Here is a 25472-nt window from a genome sequence, read left to right on the forward strand (position 1 = left end):
AACTGATGGGACGGACTGAAAGAGCCGAGAGAGAGCGCAGGGAGCATGTCTGCCAGTGCTCTCTCATATCTACTCGGTGACCCGCTTCACTACGCTTTGGCATTCAATTCGTCACGCTGTCATGTTTGCTCGAAGCCTTAAGAAGAGAAACTCCAGCCGGTTGGTGAGTAAAGTGGTACGGGATGTTTACATTTGTGTGACTTCACGCGCATCAGTAAGACATTTAACAAAGGGTCTCTTTGTTGTGAGTTATTTGGAAGGAAATTAAAAGGCTAGATGTGTGAAGTTATGAACAACAAATACTTGGTTCTACATCAGACAGGTCTGATACCTCAGCCTGAAACGCCTCAGATTGGTGTTTATTGTTGTAAAACAATATATATATTTTTTTTAAAGCATCTGATTGTCAGATTAACAAATTATTATTTTTTCTTAAGTTTGACATCAGTGTTATGATGTGACAGTATTTTGCAGTGTTGTATGTGTTGCTGTGTGAATTGTACTGGGTGAGAACGTGTTTTACTTGGAGAGCCGAATAAAACAAACTGCATGTCTTTTCTGAAAAGAAAAAGTTATAAATATATAAAAGTTTGCGAAGTGTTTTATTCTTGTTCACAATTGTAACCTGTGGGAAAAGACTGCTTAGTTAGTAAACAATAAAATAGCAATGTATTATTTTATGTGGGGCAGTTATTTGGAAATAAAAAGATATTACTTTTTTAACTATATGTAAGTATATGCTTTAAAATGTAAAAATTTTTATTTGAATCAATTGTTGAAAATGTAACAATGAAACATTGAAATGTTAACATGTATTGTTGTGATCATGACTTAAATGAGTTTAATCAGTAATTACATTAATAATAAACACTATAAATATTATGTATATTAAATATGGGAGTTTAAGTTGTATTATTTCTCATTTAACATGCTTATTTTAATGGTGCATTCGCCTACAAAACATCTTTCAGAGGGATGAACTGAAAATAACCCACACTAGTCATGCGACTGTTTACACCTGCCATGTAAAATGATATCAAGACATGAATTATTTTTAAACCCTTAAAACTCAAATGTACATTTTAGAGAAGTAGCCTACTACAGCAAGTGAATGTGAGTTTTCATATAGTAATACCTTTTACACAAAGCATTGCATGACTTAAGGTTCTATGTGAAGTAATTCTTGGCTTTCTATTCAACCTCTGCAGCCCACTGTGCTTGATGATCTAGAAAGAGGACAACCTTGTACCATGTGTGGGGAGCAGTGCCCTGGCTTCGTTCTGCATAAATGGAGGTGAGACCCCCATCTTGCTAGTTCTAAACATGCTTTTTCAAATTTTATTACATGATCAGGTATTACGTGGAGAATGAGATGTTTTTTGACTTAATATTGCTAGTCGGGTTTTGGTGCAAGAGAGTCTTCACCATGGTTTTTAATGTTAAAGTTGGCATTTTGTTGCCATTTACGCTCAGTTTGGGAGGGTATCAGCATTTCTAAGCTCTTGGGATGTTCAGTGGAAATATATAGGTTCTTTGCATTCAGATAGAGTCACCATAGGAGGATTCAATAGAACCTGAATAGAGCTGACAGTGCGTGTCTGAGCCAGCAGGCAATTTGCAGGACCTGCATGTGCAAAGATAACAGCATACACTAAGCTAGCTATTCATGCTTTCCTGGACATTCAGGCTGCATATTTGCTTGGATGAGACCAAAAGCCAACATTTTGTTTCTGGCTCAAGAGTGGGATGAACTGCTGTGCTGGATCACTCTGTGAAGAAGAGAATATGATTGGTTAGAATTTGCTGAAATAAAAATGTAACGTGTGAAAGAATATGAATACAAGTAAGAAACATGCATCCTGTTCCATCTCATCTACAGGTGCATCTCAATAAATTAGAATGTCATGGAAAAGTTCATTTATTTCAGTAATTCAACTCAAATTGTGAAATTTTGTATTAAATTAATTCAATGCACACAGACTGAAGTAGTTTAAGTCTTTGGTTCTTTTAATTGTGATGATTTTGGGTCACATTTAACAAAAACCCACCAATTCACTATCTCAACAAATTAGAATATGATGACATGCCAATCAAAGGTTTTCTGAGCCTTCAAAATTGTCTCTCAATTTAGTTCACTAGGCAATCATTGACACCCTTCACAAGCATTCATTGCCAAAGAAGCTGGCTGTTCACAGAGTGCTGTATCCAAGCATGATAACAGAAAGTTGAGTGGAAAGAAAAAGTGTGGAAGAAAAAGATGCACAACCAACTGAGAGAACCGGAGCCTTATGAGGATTGTCAAGCAAAACTGATTCAAGAATTTGAGTGAACTTCACAAGGATGGACTGAGGCTTGGGTCAAGGCATCAAGAGCCACCTAACACAGACGTGTCAAGGAATTTGCTGAACCACAGACAACGTCAGAGGCATCTTACCTGGGCTAAGGAGAAGAAGAACTGGACTGTTGCCCAGTGGTCCAAACCTCTTTTTAGATGAGAGCAAGTTTTATATTTCATTTGGAAACCAAGGTCCTAGAGTCTGGAGGAAGGGTGGAGAAGCTCATAGCCCAAGTCCAGTGTTAAGTTTCCACAATCTGTGATGATTTGGGGTGCAATGTCATCTGCTGGTGTTGGTTCCTTGTGTTTTTTGAAAACTACAGTCACTGCACCTGTTTACCAAGACATTTTGGAGCACTTCATGCTTCCTTCTGCTGACCAGCTTTTTGAAGATGCTGATTTCATTTTCCAGCAGCATTTGGCACCTGTCCAAACTGCCAAAAGCATCAAAAGTTGTTTAAATGACTATGGTGTTGGTGTTCTTTACTGGCCAGTAAACTCTTTATGAAGTATTCTAATTTGTTGAGATTGGTGGGTTTTTGTTAAATCAAAATCATCAAAATTAAAAAAAACAAAAGACTTAAACTACTTCATTCTGTGTGCATTGAATTTATTTAATAAACAAGTTTCACAATTTGAGTTGAATTACTGAAATAAATGAACTTTTTCCACGACATTCTAATTTTTGAGATTTTACAGTACTACTGTTTTTCTGTATTTTGATTAAATAAATCCAGATTTGGATGTCATAAAGACACTACTTTCAAAATCACTTTTGGTAGTGTATCTAACCAAGATCCAAAGAATCAGATCAACTCAAATAACTTTTTTTTTTTTGGCAGAGTGTGCAGACTTTATGCATGTATTTCACCTTTTGGAAACCTTTTTGGTCTTTGCACCTTGCTGGGACGATTTTGATGGTTTGGTGTGTTTCTGGCTGTTTTTCAGTTACTCTGCTTTATAAAGAAGCCATGGAGGGTAAGAGGAACTCCTCATTGCTGTAAACTATTACGGGGCAACAGTCAGCTCTGGAATGTAGCCTTAATTGCCTGTCTTTTGCAGTGCTACAATAAAACTAAATGGTCTTCCAAACAAACTTAGAACGGATATTTGTAAAAAAAAGTACTTTGTATCCGTCTTTGTGTGTGAGTGGTGGGAGACCTATGGAACAGTATGTGGTCTCTTACATAACAGTAGCTCCTAGAGATTGTTTATGAAGACTGTGAAAGGGCATATTTGGATGCAGATTGCATTCTGGATAGCTTTGTGGTTGTGTTTGTGAAAGAGAGCGAGAAACAGAGAGAGTTTAAGTAAAATGTGACCATGATCTGACCATAGACAGAACAAGCAAGTGTCCATGCTTATGAAAATTTTAAGTATATGCATTCACGTCATGCACACTATCTAGTCAGAAGTTTAAGTACATTGTGCATTGGCTAGATCATTCAGCGATTTTCAAACTGGATTCTTGAGAGTCTGTGTGGAAAATATAGAGATGCACCATTTGGTGGAAAATGAATAGTATAAATCATAAGATATGAAATGGATGGTGGCAGTAGGAATGAAAAGATTTTGGTCTTTTCGTGTGCAACTAGATAGGACCTCTACTTTATGTCTACTTAAAAAAGCCTAAAAGAATTGACGTGCCATACAGGGACTTTGCTTAAAAGCAGTGGGGTATAGCAGGGAACTTATGAATTGATGAAAACGAAAAGGCCATGCATCAACTCACATTCCAACACTTTTAACATCTGCAATGCCTAAAATGTTCTTAAATATTCATAAATCTCTAAATATTAATGAGATGGTTGGAATATGGGAGTCTTTTCCCCCGTCTCCTCCACCATTGTATAAAACAAAAAGGGGTATCCTGGGGTATGAACAGAATTGTCTGTTCAAGGATTTTTGTATTAGTAACTCTTAGACTGTACTTAAGAAAACTACTAGAGTAATTTAACCATGTCAGATTTAGCAGTTAGCTGCTTGCTTATTCTGGTGACCATATTACAGGATTAAAATGCTTTTAATTTTATTTTTCATTTTTTCTTTTTTAAACAATAATCATTTTTGAGGAAGAACTAGCCTGGAACTAGAGTTTACCAGGCTAATATTAGATCTTTGAATGCTCAGTTTTTCTTGAGGGATTTTAGTAGCAGGTTAATAATACATGTCTGTTAAGATTAACTTACTCCTAAATGACATGGAAAAACAAAATTACCCATGGTTGGTCTTTTTTCATGGCATTCAGACAGTTTTTGGCTAAATTAAACTGCATTGTGGACCAGACATTATGTCTATGTGAAATCTTTATTGTATTGGGCATGCTCTGTAGAAGGAAGGAACCAAGATGGTAGCATGTGTAACACGATGAGTTGAATAATTTATGAGAGCCATTGGCTTGATTGATTTCTTTGTGTTAATGAGTCTCATTACCGCCCCTATTAGTTTCAGTGCTTTCAGTATTTGCTATCTGATCAGCCGGCTTATATGACCCACTTCTTCAGGTTGGCATGTAGCTCTAGGTTGTAGATTCTCATTCATGATGGTCAAAGACCTGTTTTCATTGTCAGTGGTTTTTTATTATTATACCAACTCTTCAGTATACAGTGTACCGAAAAGTCTTATTTATTTTGGTTTGTTTCTACATTTGTTTGTTTTTGCAAATGGTGAAATATAAAGATGATTAGTCCACTTTTAATAAGTTTTTTTTTTTTTTTTAAATTCATTGGTGTTCATTTAAAATATTTTTAAATTAAATTATCTAAAATAAGAAGCACTTAAAAGCTGAACTGTGAGTCTGTTCATTATGAAATATTTATGTTGCCAAGGTTTAATATGTGAGTAAATAATGTTTCCCATTTGGAACAACTGTTAGAGAGCCAGCAAAACTGATCAAAAAAAAAAAAAAAAAAAAAAAAATATATATATATATATATATATATATATATATATATATATATATATATATATATATATCCTTAAAACATAAAAAAACCTGCCAAAAAAATAAACTTAAACAAGATATATGCTCTGAAAATCATATTATTATTTACATTTTGCTTCTAAAGCAAAATTACCTTGTTTTAAGAATAAATATGATAACCAAGACAAAATACTGATTGCATTTAATTTTGCAGTGTATAAAATGTCGGTAGCACTTTTTTTTACAGTCCTGTCCTCGTCCCGTCCTCATGTACTGTACATACTATGTACTTATTATAATAATTACAATAACTATGTAATAACTAGGTACTAACCTTAAAAAAACCTACCCCTATACCTAACCCTGCCCCATCTAGTTACCTTGTATTACCAGAACTTTCTTAGATAAACACACTGTAACTACACTATAAGTACACATACTGTAAAATAAAGTGCAACCAAAATGTCTCTAAAGTCAGTTGTGGCTGAAGTGAGAGCCGCTGGACTCTGTCCTCCCAGTAACCTGCTCCGATCTGCATAACAGTGTCTTTCAGTATGTTAACAAGTGGCCCAGCCAAATCAATCCATCAGGGCAGTCTAGCACACTGAATGGGCCTTAAAAGTGGAGTCTCCTTTTCAGTCAGTCAGTAGGAGGAGAAAAAGAGAGGGACACCCTGCTCTTCAGACATATACAAAGAGGGCAAAATAGCATTACAACTGGGCCTTTTTTAGGTTAGCATGGTCCTACAGAGCTGCTAAAACACTTTCACCTCTAATGGAATGAAATCACTATATCTACTCCAAGTGTGCTTTGAAGTGCTTACCAGATGCATTTATGTTGCCTGCTAATGCTTAGTCCACTCATCAGCTAAATGAGCTAAAATGAGCTTTTGTTGCTTATGTGGCCATTGGAGGTTATTTTGAACAAAGATTGATATTTTGGGGCCTGTGTAAATAGATGGGCTGCAGTATAGACATGCAGATGATTCACAAGTTGACCATTCAGATTCAGACAGTGCTTTGACTGTGGGGTTGGGATGACTGCGTGTGTATGTGGTTAACTTTGATTGGGTGTAATGATAGGGTCATTTGTTTACCATTGTGGTCACGGAAACGGTGGGGTGGGTCACATGCATGCAGACTGAGACCCACTGAATACACAAATCACAGCTCAGTGCTTGTGAAAGTAGCCATGGACATTTAGGTTAATATCTAACTCGAAGCTTTACTATTTTATATGGGTTTGGACTTTTTTATTTGAGCTCCAATATCAGCATATTAGAATGATTTCTGAAGGATTGTGTGACCCTGGGGACTAGGGTAATGGCTGCTGAAAATTCAGCTTTGCCATCACAGGAATAAATTACATAGCAAAATAGGTAAAAGAAAAATAGTTATATATATATACACACACAGTACAGACCAAAAGTTTGGACACACCTTCTCATTCAAAGAGTTTTCTTTATTTTCATGACTATGAAAATTGTAGAGTCACACTGAAGGCATCAAGGGCTATTTGACCAAGAAGGAGAGAGATGGGGTGCTGCGCCAGATGACCTGGCCTCCACAGTCACCGGACCTGAACCCAATCGAGATGGTTTAGGGGTGAGCTGGACCGCAGACAGAAGGCAAAAGAGCCAACAAGTGCTAAGCATCTCTCGGGGAACTCCTTCAAGACTGTTGGAAGACCATTTCAGGTGACTACCTCTTGAAGCTCATCAAGAGAATGCCAAGAGTGTGCAAAGCAGTAATCAAAGCAAAAGGTGGCTACTTTGAAGAACCTAGAATATGACATATTTTCAGTTGTTTCACACTTTTTTGTTATGTATATAATTCCATATATAATTCCACATGTGTTAATTCATAGTTTTGATGCCTTCAGTGTGAATCTACAATTTTCATAGTCATGAAAATAAAGAAAACTCTTTGAATGAGGTGTGTCCAAACTTTTGGTCTGTGCTGTATATATATATATACTGTATATATTTTCTGCATAAATCTGTATTTATTTACTGTTTTTGTCTCTATAATAAATATTGTGCAACAACCTGTGAAAGACCAAGCTTGGCCTTATTTCCACAATTTATTTATTTTTTATCTTATTAACCTGTTATTTGGTAATCTTAGAAAATTTACCTTAGACTGTAAAATATAACCAGGTCACCACTTCATTATTAAAAAAAAAAATAGTCAAATAGTTGCTAACATTGTTCAATATTTCTTACATTTAGCACACCAAATTTATATATTCACTTTGACCATAGTGCACACATACCACTTTATGCCAGTAACTGCTGCTTTGATCTGAAGTCTTTGGTTGGTCAAGACTGACGTAAGAGGCCATCTCTTAACATCAGTCATAGTGCTCATTTACGGAGAGCTTCTCTGGCATGAGGAGTTTCGTATCAAGAGGTTTCCTTTTGAAAAGATGCATTTGAACACGCATTTGTGTCACAGGAAGAAAAAGGACATCTCTAGGGTTTTGTTTTTATTGCCCCTTCATATTTTACACCTAGCAGATGCTCAATAGGGCTGGAGTGGATGTAAGTGGAGAATGTTTTCTTTGTCTCTTAAGCTGTGCTAATGATTACAGAGGAGTGTGTGTGTGTGTATGTGTGTGTGTGTGTGTGTGTGTGTGTGTGTGTGTGCGTGTGTGTGTGTGTGTGTGTGTGTGTGTGTTTGTGTATGTGCCAGCTTTTGGGTACTCCATCTTTACCATGGTGAGCTTGGTTTTCACTTTCCTATTATAATGTGTGTAAAAGAAAGAGAGCACATGATGACAGGATGGAGCCTGATACTGGTGTCACATTGCCTTCGATCAACTCTTTTTCTTGCTCTTCAGCATGCTTTATTGTAGTTATGTCATAATATGGGTCTTTGTTAACGAAATCATTTTTACAATAATTTTACCAGTCTTGTCCAATCACACAAAGCATTACATTCATTGAGTCTGCTGATGTAATACCAGTGCTGTTAAATTACAGTCTGTCATTTAAAAGTTTATACTTGTTTTCTAGTATTTTTTTTTACGTCATTCACAAAAAAAAATAAAAATAAAAAAATTGCAAAATGGCACTCAGCAGAGCCGTGGCAAACTCAACAAACTGAGGCTAAGTTGATTGTTATGCAAGCAGCAAGTACATTCAAATGCCATTGAGCTTGAAGGCAGTGATTACTCATTATTAAGCTTTTGAAATTGTATTAATATTTTTTGTAATCAGAGAGAGAGAGAGGGAGAGAGATGTAAAGTTAAGCCAAATGAAAATGCTCAGTATTCATGCGACCAGACAAGACCAGCTGCAGCTGCTAAATACCCAGATCATGTCTTTATCACTGCTAATTAACTTACACAAGAACCTCACAGTGCCACTGGAATCCACACCCAGCTAAGTGATAGAATAAATGCATGGAATGTATGTGTGTCAAATGCCACATAAAAAATTCAGTCCTTATTTGGCCTTTTGTCTTCCATCTGCAGCAGGCATTAAAAGCTCAGCTCTGAAAGCTCTTTTAACTTACTTTCCCCCCAATACCATTGTATTAAACAACAAACAGCACTATTTTTGATATATCATTAGATCAGACCTGGATAGGGGTTCAAACCTTGAATAGCATTAAATTGTGCCATGTAAACGTACAACCAGATGCCATAAATAAACTTTTTAATTATAGGACCACAAGGGTCATGTCTGTTCAAACAGTCTTTTTTTAAAGCATTTTTCCAAAAAAAGAAAAGAAATATATATATTCGATAAGTGGTAATATTTAGAGAACATGCCTATTTCATCATATTTCAAAACTGCTCTTTTTTTTACAGAGAAATAAAAAGATGAAATATAATATATGTATGAATACACTACTGGTCAAAGGTTTGGAATAATTCCTATTTCTTTAATGTTTTTGAAAGAAATCTCTTATGTTTACCAAAATTTTTTGTTTGCATTTATTTGAGCTGCATTACCTGTATTTATTTGATCAGAACTATAATACAAACAGTAATGTTGTGAAATATAATTACAATTTAAATGAACTGTTTTGAAATGTAATTTATTCCTGTAATGACAAAGCTGAATTTTCAGCAGCCGTAATGGCCGTAATTCATACTTCAGTGTCACATGATCTATCAGGAAAATCATTCTAATATGTTGATTTATACTCTATTATTATAGTATGTTATTATATGCTCTATTATTGTTATGGGTACTTAATTTTTAATATAGGTTCTTATTATTATCAATTTTAAAAACTTTTTATGTAAATATTTTGTAACAGTACAAAACATATATATATTTTATATATGTCTGTACTGCCACTTTTGATCAATTTAATAAATACTTTGACTGGTATTATATATGTATTTAACGGATTTGGACTTAAAATTGGTAACATAGTTATATATATAACAAGTATATATACAGTATATGTTTTACCTTGGGTGTTTTATCTTGCCTAGGGCAATTTATAAGCACAAACCCACATTGGGCTATTAAGTTTTCTTGAGGTATTAGTACTGTGTACCATCAGATTTTGGCTCCATACTAATTCTTCATTGTACACTGTTCTCTGTATAGTGATCCATCTCAAGATGGAGAGAATAAACGGTTGCAGGCGATGTGTCTCTGCGACACTGCTGATCCGTAACCCTACCAGAGAGCTATAGGAAAAAAAGGCTCTTTGAATGCACTTAGGATTGGGTAGACTATCCTTGTGTCTCCGGTGTCCAATGGATGTTAATTGTGAAGTGTGGAAAACAGGGCTATGTCCACTGTAATATGTTATATACATGTGCACATATACACGCATACACACACAAACATTCAAACAGCTTGTGAACTGCAGATATCTGCACGGCTCCCTGCAGCACTTCAAACTGTCATTTGATTCAGTTTTTCTTCTTTCCTCTCTCTCTCTCTCTCTCTCTCTCTCTCTCTCTCACTCTCACTAACTCACTCACTCACTCACTCACACTTTGTCATCTGTCTCTCACTTACATTGAGAACTTTTACACCACCTCTGCAGTAGTGTGGGTTGTTCTCGAAGCTGCAAATTGAAACTTTTATTGATCTCTCAACTTAATGTTATGTCTCTTCTCTACTCTATACCATCATCGTCTTTTCTTTCCTTACCTCTCAGATGGCTGTCATTCATTAAAAACTGCATCTGTGTGAAAACTGCTCTGTTGTGAATGAGCTTTAAATGGATGCATGTGACTAACTGCTGCTGCTTCTGGAAAACGTGATTGTATCATGGCTGTGAGGTCAGGGCCAATTGCAACAATATAAGTAAAAACTGTATGACAGAATTGAAAGGCCATCTTTTAAACACTTAAACAATTTAATTAAAGTTAAATTTAATGTCTAGCTGAAAAAAAGTGCTTGACTTAACAGCTATATTTTAGTAAGGATGATTTAAGTAGGATAATTTACATTTGTATACTATTAACATTATTTGTATTAAATGCATTTGAAAAATGAAATTTCTCAATATAACCACACATTTCCAGTTAGTTTAATAGTAGTCTACAAAAATTTAAAAATGATGTGTGTTATGATACACTTTAGAATATATATGACTAGATATGGTTGTTGTCCCTGAAATATTTGGTTACTGTAACTTTATTTTGTCAACAGAGGGCACCATTGCATTTGTTTAGCACTTCTACAGAACTTTGGATGTTATCCTCAATAAAAGAACGCATTTAAAACTTTACAATCTAGTGTTGGGGCCAAAATCAGCTTTTATTATAGATCAGTTTTGTTTTAATGCTGATGGATTGACAGTTTACCTATTCATAGATATCTGTAGTTACCACTTTAGGTGCCTGGGTGAACATAAATATGAGTTCTAAGGAATAGAAGAGAGGATGCTCAGATTTATCTGAATAAAAACTCTGTCTCTCTGTGACTGTTACAGTTAGGGTGTGTGCTAATGTAGGAATAAAGCGCTCGAGGAGGGTCTTGATCAAATGAGGAGTTTACTCAACATCGAAGGAGATAACAGACAATATACTACACTTTAACATCATTACATCACAATACCTTGACTTAATCACGGACGAAGAAGAACTAAACAGACAGGGTATTTAAGCACACAGAAGGTAATGAGGGAACTGGAGACAGGTGGGGATCAATCAATTAACAAAACAAGAAAAGGAAGATGACCAAATAAGGGAACAGAAAGTCCATGTACATAACAGTTCGCCCCCTCCCGGAACACTGCGTCCTCGCACCGCAAGAGGAATACCAGCGGAGGGAGGGTGGGGGTTCTGGAGGCGGGCGTGGGGCAGGCAAGGGGCAGGCGAAGAGGGAGCAAGGAGCTGGGAACCTGGGTGAAGTGGATGGAGGGAGGAGCCAGGGAGGAGCCCGGAGCAGGAGGAGCCAGATGGTCCTCCAGAGACCAGCCAGGATGGAGATCCACGGTGGAGTCGATGGCGGGAGGAGCCATGGTGGAGAAGGAGCCGACGACACCAGGGGGCCGACAGACGGCAACAGCACCGGTGGGTGAGGAGCCCAAGATGGAGCAGCGCAGCTGCAGAGCCAGGGTGAAGCCAAGGATCCGGAGGGCCTAGGTGGAGCAGAAGGCTCAGGCGACCAAGGCGGAGGCGGGGCCCTGGAAGACCGCTGCAGAGCCGGAGTGACTGAGGATGGAGGTGGAACCAGAGGGAAGGAGGGAGCCCGGTGAAGCAGGTGGGATGCCAGGCCACGGTGGAGACGAGGGAGCTAAGAGCCAAGGCGGAGCCGCTGGGTCGAAGGGCCGAGGAGGAGACCAGGGCTCGGAGGCTGGAGGCGGAGACAGGGAATTCACACGCCAAGGCAGAGCTGGAGACTGGCAGTCCAGCAGCGAACCATCGCTCCCAGATGGTGCAGACTGAGGGTGAGCTGCGGGACAGACTGGCACCAGCAGAGATGAGCTCGAGGAACTGGCTGGTCTAGGAGGAGATGAGAGAGGAAGAATGGGAGGAAACACAGGTGGATCAGGGCTGGACAGAGCCAGCAGAGAGAAAGGAGATACGGAGCTGGATTGAACCAGCGGAAGTGGAGCAGGGGAACTGGCAGGTCTAGGAGGAGGTGGGAGAGGGAGGCTGGGAGGGAATACAGTAGACACAGAAAACTCAGGGCTGGGCGGAACCAGCAGAGAAACAGAAAATTCAGGGCTGGTTGGAACCAGCGGAAATGGAGCAGAGGAACTGACTGGAGGAGGTGGGAGTGGGAGACTGAGAGGGTATACAGGGGGATCAGGGCTGGACGGAACCAGCGGAGAAACAGGGGATTCAGGAATTACCTCCATAGACCAGTCCATAAGGTCCATAAATTGCTCCATATCATTTCCAGAAGCCGAAAACAGCTTACCCTCAGTCGCAGAAGTGTGGGCAGGGCTTTCCTCCGTGCCCTCGATCTCCACTAAAACTCCCACGACGCACGGTGTTGCCGGCTCACACACCTGGTCAGTCGCGCTCTCGAGGTCCTGCTCCTTGTCGGTGGAAGGCTCGGGCTCTGCGGCTGCGGTGGGCTCTGGCTCCGTGCGGTTTGATGGCGGCTGGCTGGTCTCTGGGCCGGGAGTGGGGCTGGAGATATCCTCTTTGGCGGTGCAGATGGTCCATGAAGATCCATTTTTCTCCAGCACCCACTCCACGAAAGCGGCGAAATCCTCTTGGGGTCCATTCGCTGGAAGGCGTGCCTTAGACCGCTTGCTCAGGCCGGTGTAGTAGAAATTTGAGAGCGAGCGGTCGGGGAAGTGGTAAGGCACGCCAGATCGAGAAAGTCCCTGGTATGGTCCTCCAGGGAACGGTCCAGTTGCTCCAGGCATAGGAGTTGGACTGCTGGAATCGCCATTCCGGGAGAGGGAGGAAAAACCGAGAAGAAAGAAAAACGCCACTAACTAAACTGTTTGGGTCCGTGATTCTGTTATAGTTATGGTGTGTGCTAACGTAGGAATAAAGCGCTCGAGGAGGGTCTTGATCAAATGAGGAGTTTACTCAATATAGAAGGAGATAACAGACAATATACTACACTTTAACATCATTACATCACAATACCTTAAATTAATCACGGACGAAGAAGAACTAAACAGACAGGGTATTTAAGTACACAGAAGGTAATGAGGGAACTGGAGACAGGTGGGGATCAATCAATTAACAAAACAAGAAAAGGAAGATGACCAAATAAGGGAACAGAAAGTCCATGAATGTATCCGTGACAAAATAAATCTCAGCCTTTAAGTAGGTGAAGAGAGAATTAATATATAAATTACAGCTATGTCCCTATATGCATGCGTTTTAGCATATGTATGCGTATGTACATGAACTGCACAGCATTTCACGGATGACAGGAAAGCAGTCATGGCCTTTCTGCCGCTGCCTATCATTTCATCTAAAAGGAAAGAACAGGAAATAGCTCTTAATAGAAGAGCTGAAGTAGTTCCAATTTCCTCTGATCACAGAACGGGCGCTCTCATGTGAGTCTAACTCGCACGTACACACACTCAAATGCATGTTTTGCCTTTTATCTGAACTGAACAGGATCTTGTTAATCCTGTATATTGATTTGATAACCTAGTGTACTAATACATTATAAACTGTAAGTTCATATCACTAACCTTGGATAATTATATCTGTAAAAAGGCCTTTACATTTAAAGGATGTGTTTAAATTATTATAGGAAAGACGGTTGGACTGAATACATCCAAGCTTTTGTGAATTTAACCAAGAGTAGCTAAATGGAAGGAACATTTTCTCAAATGTAAGAAACATAAATGTAAATGTAAGAAGCAACTCTCATTTCGAAATACTGTCTTTTTCTCAGTGAGTCATATAAAAAGAAGTGTTTCTAGGCGCCGGTTTCCAGGGTGATGGTACTATTCCCACTCCTTTGGTGCTGTGACAACCACACTAGAAGGCAAACGAATGAGGGTGAGAGTGGTTCAAAATCAAACACGACACCCCCGAGACATGAACAAACAATCTGAGGAGGATCCTCTCTCCTTCAGTTTCATCTCTCCATGTTTTTGACAGCTTTTTTGAAGATAGGCCATCTTTTAAACCCAAAAGCTGAGATAAACTGTGGAAAATCTTAACGTTCATGACAGTCTAATCGTTTGAAATCATTGAATAATATTCTACTTTTGGACAATGAGCCAATGAAAAGTTATAAGAGGAATAATCCACCTTCCCTTTTCATGCTTTAAGTCGCCAGCTTTTAAGAGCTGACATCCCCACCCAAACATACAACAGCCACAACGAGTTTAAAATCAAAACCAGATGTGGCTTCTTTCCATTAATTTTAGAAGAGAATTTTTAAAGGAGATTATTGGTAATGTAAAGCAAGACTATTTGTACAAGGAAAGGGTTAATTATACAAGGGAAAGGCCAACTGTGAGCTTCAGATCAGCAACTGCATGTTTTATCTATCCAGCTGCAAAAGCGAGCCTGTCCTCCAACAAAAAACGACCATATAGGTCGTTTGTGCAAGCACCTTATTACGACCTATATTTACGTTTTAAAGTTAAGCACCCTCTAGCGGGCGTAAAAATAATGACAGTATCGCGTTGCGTCTGTCGTCATGAAATGACGTATAACGTCATTACCAATCAAAACGCACGTTTATTTAAATGCAATGTGTGGGCTTTTTACACCGATCTCACAGTATTTCTTACATATTTTACTAGGTGGCTTATTCGTTCGAATGACCACACCTAACCCCACTCCTAAACCTAACCCTCACAGAAATCATGCTAAATTATGATTTATTGAGCATATACATTTTCGTGCACATCCGTTCCCTGGGATCGAACCCATGATAGCATGATTACCTATCAATGTATAGTGCAATAATCTACCAACTGAGCTACACGAAACGCAAATCAGAGTGCAAATAAAAGAGTACAAAACATTAATATGAAAACGACCTTTTGCCAATAGGGGCGCAATTGTATTATACGCTCTGATGGGTCGTATTTCAGAGATTTGGACAAACGACCACCTATACGGGCGTATTGGTTGGAGGACAGGTTGGCAAAAGCTGCATTTGACAAAGAAGATTTGAGATCCACATGCTTTTCTAGTCATTTGTAAAAGGAACAATTCTTTTGCTCAGGCATACTCAAATATAAAGACAGAGCTATGCACTGTGCAATATTATGCCTCAAAATGTGCATTTTAGAATCTAAATTAAATACTTTTTGCTGCAATGATATGACATTTGAGATAATTCACCTTAAAATTTAAAGTTTTGCATTTGTGTTCAATGGAAAAAAATAACGAGTTTAGAAAGCCACGAAGGTGCACAGGTAAATGGTCACAGACCTTTAATTTTTGGATGACCTATTCTTTAAGGTCTTTGAAGTGTTACTGTGAAACAGCTTCACAAATGACAGATGCAGAGCCCCGCATTATTAAAGCATTCCAGTCTCCTATACTCAGAGGAAGCAAAGCCTAATGATTCAAACTCCTTATTTGCGGCTTATTAATAGTTAATAAGGTAGTTATTAAGTTTAGGTATGAGCTATGATTAAAGGGTTAGTTCACCAAATATTAAAATTATGTAATTAATGACTCCAACAGCGCGACAGCTGTGACTGTTGAAGTACGACGCTGCTGACGTGTTACCTTTTTATTTGGTGCACCAGAAAATACATCAGCAGGCACTGCTTGGCACCTTGTCTGGTTTAGGCCTGTCACGGATAAACAATGATGACAATAAAGTAGGTGGCAACAATTTCTTGTTTTAATAAAACAATTTAATTAAACAATTCGTTCAAAACAGCTGATTTAATTCAAAATGATACAAGTGAGTCCATCTGAATGGACTGTTGAATCAGATCAATTCAAGGAACCAAACACCGTTGAAGTGAGTGAGTGAAGTGACATTCAGCCAAGTATGGTGACCCATACTCAGAATTTGTGCTCTGCATTCAACCCATCCGAAATGCACACACACAGAGCAGTGAACACACACACTGTGAGCACACACCCAGAGCAGTGGGCAGCCATTTATGCTGCGGCGCCCGGGGAGCAGTTGGGGGTTCGGTGCCTTGCTCAAGGGCACCTAAGTCGTGGTATTGAAGGTGGAGAGAGAACTGTACATGCACTCCCCCCACCGACAAATTCCTGCCGGCCCGGGACTCGAACTCACAACCTTTCGATTGGGAGTCCGACTCTCTAACCATTAGGCCACGACTTCCCCCCCTGTTGCTATGCACAGTTGTATAAAATTAATAGCACATTTGTGCTCCCACACGTGCTAATATTCAGAACAGTACATTGCTTGTGCAATGAATATAAAAACGTAAAAACTCATGCATGGGTATTTTTTTATTGCTTGAATTATAAGGACATTCTATCTATATTCTAACAGGCTTAATCATGCTTTTGGACTCTCAAGACGTGTTTTTGTAAAGTCTATAATGTCAGCTCTACTATTGTCTCTTTTTATGTATTGTCTTTATTATAATCAAGGAAAAATCATACCTTTTCTGTTGTCTTCTTTTTAAAGAACTTCAAAAGTTGCACTTGAACCATTTAGCTAGAATTATTTAGTTTGTGAAGTATCATAAAGTAGAGAATTTTTTAATATTTGCATGATAAGTTTTACATAATACACGTTACTAATCTAAAGGGGATGGTAAGGGGGGATGGTGGTTTTACCAAGACGATGCATTTTGTAATTTTTTTCAACCAGGGGGATGCCGTCCCCCCTCATTCCCCCTCAATTCAAGATCTGGTTGTTGCTAATCGGACTGGAAAAGGTTGCAAAACTATCTCTAACCACAAATCCAGATTCAAACAATTTGTGTACAAATGGAGGAAATTCAAGACGATTGTTACCCTCCCCTTTACTGGTTGGCCAACAAAGATCATTCAAAAAAGGCCTTTCTCACATTGGCTAATGTTAATATTCATGAGTCCACCATCAAAAGAACACTGAGCAACCATGGTGTCCATGGCAGAGTTGCAAGGAGAATGCCACTGCTCTCCAAAAATAACAATGCTGCCATTCTGAAGTTTGCTAAAGAGCATGTGGACAAGTCAGAGGGCCAAACAGAACAATGAATAAAACCAGCAAACTCTGAAGGAGAATGTCAGGACTGTCTGAGAACTGAATCTCAAGAGAATGTGGGTCATGGAGCAAGACAATGACTGTTCCAAAAATGGTTCTACCAAAAAAGGTTAAAGAAGAACAAAGTTAATGTTTTAGAATGGCAGAGTCAAAGTCCAGACCTTAATCCAATTGAAATGTTGTGGAAGGACCTGAAGCAAGCAGTTCATAGGAGGAAACCCACCAACATCACAGCGCTGAAGCGGTTCTGTAGTGAGAAATGGGCTAAAATTCCAACAAGCCATTGTGCAGATACATTTAGCGGCAGTTATTGCTGCAAAAGGTGGTCAGACCAGGTCCTGAAAACAAAGATTTACATGCTTTTGTATGCTTAAAGTATATATTTTGGTCTCGTTTGTTTGATTTTATTTTATTTGCCAACTTTAAGGACTTTCAGGATCTGATGATCTTTTGGGTCATATTTATTCAAACATAGAGCAAATTCTATAGGGTTCACAGACTTTCAAGCACTACTGAATTGTTTGGGGACATAATTATCCTCAGAATTTAGCTAAATCTGAAAAAGACACCCTTTGGGCCACATGAATGGGTATACGATATCAAAACATGTCAAGGTCGACTGTTGCATTTAAGAAAACTAAAAGTTCAACATTAATAACATTTTGAACTGAAATAATTATAAAAGTTAGTATTTATATATATATATATATATATATATATATATATATATATATATATATATATATATATATATATACAGGAACAGTTCTGCTGTCTAATATATTTGTTGAATAAAAGGTTAAAAAGAACTGCATTTATTCAAAATAAAATAAAAAATTCTAATAATATATTTTCTTTACTATCACTTTTTATCAATTTAACACATCCTTGCTGAATAAAAGTATTGATTTTATTAAAAAAAAGAAAGAAAAAAAAAATTACTGACCCCAAATTACTGACCAGTAGTGTATATTGTTATTACAAAATATTTATATTTTAAAAAATAGCTTCTTTTATTTTTTTTATTTTTTTTTTTATTCATCAAAGTATCCTAAAAAAGTATCACATGTTCTGAAAAAATATTAAGCAGCAGAACTGTTTCCAACTTTGATAATCAATCATCATATTAGAATGATTTCTAAAGGATCATGTGATAATGATTCTAAAAATTCAGCTTTGCATCACAGAAATAAATTATAATTTAAAGTATAATAAATTTAAAAACAATTATTTTAAATTGTAATAATATATCACAATATTACATTTTTTTCTGTATTTTTGATCAAATAAATGCAGGCTTGATGAGCAGAAGAAACTTCTTTCAAAAACATTAAAAATAGTAATGTTTCCAAACTTTTGGTCTGTACTGTATATAAAAATATATTTTAGTTATATATTTTAAATGCAAAACTGGTTCTTTGGTGAAACCCACTAGCCCCTGGTTTCACGGACAAGTCTTAAATCTAATGCCAGACTATGAATTATGTCCTATAATTGGGGGAAGTTGTGGCCTAATGGTTAGAGAGTCGGACTCCCAATTGAAAGGTTGTGAGTTTGAGTCCCGGGCCGGCAGGAATTGTGGGTGGGGGGAGTGCATGTACAGTTCTCTCTCCACCTTCAATACCACGACTTGGGTGCCCTTGAGCAAGGCATCGAACCCCCAACTGCTCCCCGGGCGCCGCAGCATAAATGGCTGCCCACTGCTCCAGGTGTGTGCTCACAGTGTGTGTGTGTGTTCACTGCTCTGTGTGTGTGCATTTCGGATGGGTTAAATGCAGAGCACAAATTCTGAGTATGGGTCACCATACTTGGCTGAATGTCATGTCACTTTCACTATAATCCTGGTCTAAGCTCTGTCTGTGTAACCAGGCCTAGAACCTTTAAGTTTTAAATGTTGTTTCAATTTAGAACTGTTTTGGGGTTCAAATTACAGTTTGGATAAGGGTTAGTCATTTGCTTCATTTGAAAAACAAAGAAAATGTATCTTCATTTGCCAGCTTTTAGTCAGCTAGTGTTCATTAGGCACCTAATTATATCTATACTTAGCTATACTTTGGGAGAAAAAATGTCCCTGGAGGTTAGCTAAGCATAACTTCCCTTTAGGGACATTTGGGGCCATCCTCATTTGCGATTCATAAAAAAAAAAAAAATTAAAATGTTTCTTGTGAATTTAGTTTACTTTTTAGTAATTATAATTATCTTTAATATAACAAAAAATAGAAGTCTATGCTGGACTTCAAATGCAAAATGCAGTATACAACACTAAAACTGGAAAAACATACTTTTTTTACAAGGGAATTTTAATATACATTTTTACATTCCTTTTTTTTCTGAATAAGAACATAAACTTCGATGTCTAAGAGTCCCAGTTTCATAACTGTGAAAAAATCTGTTGTGTTTTTATTGTGGGATGTACGATATCAAAAGGTTTTACAAAGCAGTATGGTTGGTCCTCCTTTATAGACAACATCCTTCATTATTAAACGTGTCTGTATGTTGTTTTTGCATTCCAGGAAGTCTGTCATCTTCTTACAATGATCAACCCATTTGTCTAAAGGAGAGCCTATACTCATGCTCAAACATGTTGAGTGAATCTCTCAGCTGACTCTCTCCTGCTTTGGAGAGGTACTTTTATTTTCTTGGCTCTTGAAGGAGATCTGTGCCACTTAATCCTCTATTTCCTCTGGTGTGCTTTTGTCTTTCTTCTAGTCTCTTACACAGCGAGCAGATCTGAATTATGGTTCCATGGGGAGTGAGACAGGCATGGGATAAGAATGAGCTCTTGTTTCTCCATCAGATGGCATTTGCACTTCTCCAGCGCAGGTTATTGTATGTGTGTGTGGATTAGTAGACTCAGCAGATGCTGGGTGATCCTGCTTTCCTGCCCTGAGGCAAACGCTTACCATTTGCACCATGTGTTTGCACTTGTGTGTACGGGTGTAACCATGCTGGTGGATTTGGGTGTAGTCTGCATGTGCACTGGGGGCTCCTGCACGTTGACTGGAAGTGTAAAAGTGCAACATTGGTGCCAAATATATGTAAAGCAGAACTTTCTGTCATGCCGATTATCTAGTCATATGTTACCCTGTCTGCTGGCTGGGATGTCTGGGATCAGTTTGCTCTGCTATGAGTGAATGGCCTGTGAGGCTATGGACGATGAGAATATTAAATTCCATATCATTGTAATTTTTATCATTTTATATTCATTCATTCAGTCACTTTTATTTATTATTTCTTTCTGTCCATCTCTTGCTGTTAGGTTGCCATAGACTGCAACTTCACCTTGACATCAGTCCCTCCCAATACCTTGTTTGAATTGTAAATGCTAGCACACTTGCAAGCTGTGCACCTTTAGTATGAATAATGAATATACGAAGTCGAATATTTGATGTTGTTTCCATACACTGAAAGTTAACACTTTAATAGCGTACTATAAAGTATCATGTTTACTAAAAACACGTGTTGAGGATCAGTATAATTGAAGATGAATCCTTGGAGTACATCTAAAGAGTGCTCTTTAAAGTTATTTTTAGCTGCTACACTTGAAGTGGTAAGGTGGTAGATTGTAAGATCGTATCTAACAAAGGAAAAATGATGACTTAGACAAAGTTAAATCAAAAGAGCTTTCTGCAGTCAGACATTACCACATTATGTTCTGTTTTATCAGTTCAGATTCATAGTATAGGTTCAGTTTTGGTTAAAATCAGGATGTGAATTAGAAATAAATCAAAGGGGGAATTTTCAATTGCAGAGTTTTTGTAAATTCTCCTTGAAGCCCAGGTCATTGTAATGCGGTGACTGTGTTAGCCGCTGAGATCTAGTACATATATTAGCCGAAGGCAATGGACAGTCTGACTTGATTAATGACAGCAGACAATTGACTGTAGAGCTGAAAGGCCTTACTGCGCAAATACAATAGGCCTGCCTTGACGACACACACACACACACACACATTCGGAAAGGCCTGGATCCACTGGGGTTAGTCTTTATAGAGCACTTGTGATCCAGTAAGGGACATTCCATATGGTAAAACTATCTTTGGGGAGATTTTATGAAATAAATTAATATTGCCCCATTTGTAAAGAGGAAATAAACTGTTATAATGTATTTTCCACTGCCTATTACAAGTGAAGTGAGTGCTGATACCTCCGGCCTTGTCTCCTGTCCATTGTGTCATCAAAAATCACACATAATTCTCTCCACCATGCGCCAAGAAGATGGTTATGGTCATAAAGTATCAACAAGAGGCAATGCTGTTCTTCATTACAACCTTCTAATGATTTTCAAATGATGCTTTTCCATGAAAATTGAATGACACCTTTGTAATCATACTTATAATTCTCAGTTTGTCTCAACTGGATGTTTGCAAACGTGAAAAAAAACCTAGGATTATCTTTTAAAATAACTTCCTGTTGCCAGAGTGAGATTGTGTCTTCTATTCTTCTAAGCTGGGTGTATGCATCAGAGTTTTTGCAACCTTGAAGAGGCTTCAGCGTCAGGCTTTGATAGGTCTGGAGTTTGAACAGCGAAACGTTCAGCTATTTTTAGAAACCAAAATCTCCATAAAGAGTTGCTAACTAAAATAGAAGCCATGGTTCATGTGTAATCTGCATTAGGAAGCTGATTGTATCATTATTAAGCATATTATGTGGATTTCCACTTCTGTTTAATACATTTGTAAAGTCTGTGTTGATTGTAAGTGTGTATTTTAGGAAGAGAAAGTGTATGTGTGTCTCCGTTTTGTCAACATTTAGGAGTATGTCAGCATATACATTACCTTTCAAAAGTTTGGGGTCAAATTTAATGTCTTTGAACAAAGTGAATACATTTATTCAGCAAGGACACATTAGAAATATCAAAAGTGATATAAAAATTTATAATGATTTCTATGTTGCATAAATGCTTTTCATGTGAACTTTCTATTCATCAAAGAATCCTGAAAAAAAGTATCAAGGTTTCCACCAAAAACACTAAACAGCATGACTTTTTTCGACAATGATATTAATAATAAATGGTTCTTGAGCAGCAAATCTGCAAGACTGGAGAAATGGCTGCTGAAAAGTCAACTTTGTCATCACAGGAATAAATTGCATCTTAACATATGTTCAATAGAAAGCAGCTCATTTTAATTGAAGTTATATTTAAATATTTTTACTGCAGTCAATTCCATTCTGTGTTTATATCCTGTGATCAATACATTTCCATCCATATTCATTAATTACCTCATACAAGTGTTATTTTGATTGCTTTGCAGCTAAATTAGTTTATCATCAGAGTCTATGATAATCTGTTTTATGTAACTTGTTCTTTGTAGGTGAAAAACCATGTAATTTTACTTGCTTGCTCGTGTTACCATGACAGAAGATCCAAACCAACAGCAAAGGTCGAGCCGAACATGAATTATGCTGACAGCCTCCTGACAGACCTGCCATGAGTGCTGCTGATTGCTGCACCTATTCATCACAATCAGCTTCCCCTTGATGACTTGATTTGCTTTATTCAGTCAGATCTCTCTGCTCTCTTCAAGCACATGATTTGAGTCATGTCTGACTGTCATGAAGAGTTTGTATAGCCTATCTGCAGGAGAGTAAGAATTTTTTTTATGCTTTAAAAGTAGTCTCTAATACTCATCAAGGCTGCATTATTTGATCAAAAATACAGTAAATGTGATTTGATGACAAAAGTGAATTTTCATCAGCCACTCAAGTCTTCAGTGTTACATTATTATTCAGAAATCATCTAATATGCTGATTTGATGCTTACGAAACATTTATTATTATTATCAATGTTGTAAACAGTTGTGCTGTTTGTTATTTTTTTGTGGAAACAGTAATACTTTTTTAAAATATTTTTTTTTGTTGATGGATATGAAATACAAAAAATGTCACTTTCGATCCATTTAATGCATAATTTCAAAAGCATCTTACCCGCAAACTTTTAAACAGTAGTGAAAGTATTATGTCAATAAACTTACTGATGTATTAAATTTATCACAACACGCTAATTTTATGTCATTTAAATCTAAATAGTGCAGACAATAAATGTGGGTCTTTTCTCTGCAAATGTGTATTTTAATTATGAATAATTCAGTGACATATCATGTGTTGTAATTATTTCAGATTATATTTTTTAGTCAACTGATAGCCCTTGTTAAATGTAGGACTACATTTTGGGCAAACATTATAATTATCTTTTTTTTTTTACTTACTTGTTAGCATTAGTCACCTTTTTTTTCTCTGTCCATTTAATGAACCTATAGAAAATGTGCCATTTTTTCAAATTGCATTATTTTTATTTTTTCAGTCCCTTTTTCTATCACTCCATTTCTCTTAAGTGAAAGTGACACAACATTCAGCCAAGTATGGTGAGCCATACTCAGAATTCGTACTCTGCATTTTAGCCATCCAAAGTGCACACACACACACACACACACACAGCAGTGAACACACACCTGGAGCAGTGGGCAGCCATTAATGCTGTGGCGCCCGGGGAGCAGTTGAGGGTTCAGTGCCTTGCTAAAGGGCACCTCAGTCGTGTTATTGCCAGCCCGGGATTCGAACCCACAACCCTTGGGTTAGGAGTCAAACTCTCCAACCACTAGGCCATGACTCCCCACACCCCTTAAGGACCCCTCACCAATTTTCTCACACTTAAAAAACACACAATATTAAAAAGACTTCAGTTAGTGCCAGAGCCTGGAAGCCAAGCTAACTTTTTGTTGGCTGTTATCTGTGTTCAGATTTGCATAGAAATAAAAATGAATTTGAAAACCAGTCCAGCTAATGTTTCAAATCAAATTAGGTAATTGAGTGCAGTCCCACCAGGCCTGGAAGTCTCCTCTCTTAATTATGAGCATAGTTCAAATCCCTGAAACGAGGAGTAACTGAGAACTTGGCAGTGGATACTGAAACACTTTGTGATTTGTGTTGGACTTGACACATCTCCCATATGCTACGGTAGTACATGCCAGACAATGTGCTCCTGTTAGAGGTACATACAGTATATTCTTCACCTCTGTTGAAGTGTTATTGCTTCTCGCAGAACCACCAGTGAAAACTGTTTGTGCTGGGAATAACATGCAGGAATACTGTTGATGTAATGCTTCTTAGATAAATTATTATGGGTTTGCGTGTTCCCTCTTTCAGCTACAAGTTGTCTCTCATTCGTTCCCTCTCCTGTTCATTCCCTTTGTAGACTTGTTCTACATTTAAGATGGTCTATTTAAGCCTGTTATCCAAAGCAGTGATGTAAATGTTTGGTCTGTGGGCTGTAAGCAGATGGTATTAGTCCCAGGCTCTGAGCTTCACGCCAAGCAGATTTTTTTTTTGTGTGTGCTTTATTAAAAGTCACATCTTATTAGACCACCTTATTTCTTCAAAGAGATTCTCAGAAGAGCAATAGAAGTTAAGAAAACTTGCCCACCCGTTCAAGAGCACAAGTGGTTTGTATATAATGCTGAATAATTTTGGTGGTCTGTACATTTCTTCACTTAAACTTGTTTATGCCTCAGAGTCTAAGGAAATAGAAAAGATTTTGTGGCCATGTGCATAAGCTGTTTTTAAATCATTTTAAAGGATGGTAGCCTATGTGATACTCAACTTAAAGCATTTTTTTTTAATTAATAAGGATAACAAAACGTTTTTGTGGTCGTTTGCCTAAACTCTTTTATAACTGATAAGGCATTCTTTGAGTGAGTCTGGGTTGTAAGTTCAGTCAAGTTTAAGTTATTTTTTCAGTATTTTTTTCTAATATTTTGTCCTGTATTTATAAATGATAGTTATATCATTAGATATAAAGAATTTAATTAATTAAAAGATTAAATCTAAATATATATAATGAACATCATATAAATGAAAGTATATAGACTGTTTTTGTTTAACAGTCGATTTATATTTTACTAAAGAAAATGTAACATTTTTTAAATGATTATAATATTTTTTTTTTTTTTATAGTTTTGCACTATTTATTATTTTATAATACTAATGTTGGCAACACTTTTACTTTAAAACTTTTTTTATTCCTGGCAACTGAAATAATTTTTAATAGATTAAAATTAAGTATTATATTATTATTAATAAGTATATAAATATACAATTTTAGTAATCCATTATTAATCCATTATTATTAATATTATTATTATTCTTTGAGGTGTGCTTCTTTTT

The 25472-nt window shown here is 37.3% G+C and overlaps 1 long non-coding RNA gene across 2 annotated transcripts; it reads left to right on the forward strand.

The window, feature by feature from the left end:
* Positions 1-41: 41 nt before the first annotated feature.
* On the forward strand, positions 42-24084 carry LOC132119434 (uncharacterized). 2 transcript variants are annotated; one of them, XR_009426157.1, is made up of 4 exons: positions 42-163; positions 1209-1294; positions 22625-22897; positions 24013-24084. It is a non-coding gene; the product is annotated as an uncharacterized LOC132119434 (long non-coding RNA). The 2 variants fall into 2 exon arrangements; XR_009426156.1 differs by lacking the exons at positions 22625-22897; positions 24013-24084 and adding an exon at positions 19824-19947.
* Positions 24085-25472: the final 1388 nt, after the last annotated feature.

The sequence above is a fragment of the Carassius carassius genome, chromosome 38, assembly GCF_963082965.1.
Source record: "Carassius carassius chromosome 38, fCarCar2.1, whole genome shotgun sequence".
NCBI classification, from domain to species: domain Eukaryota; kingdom Metazoa; phylum Chordata; class Actinopteri; order Cypriniformes; family Cyprinidae; genus Carassius; species Carassius carassius.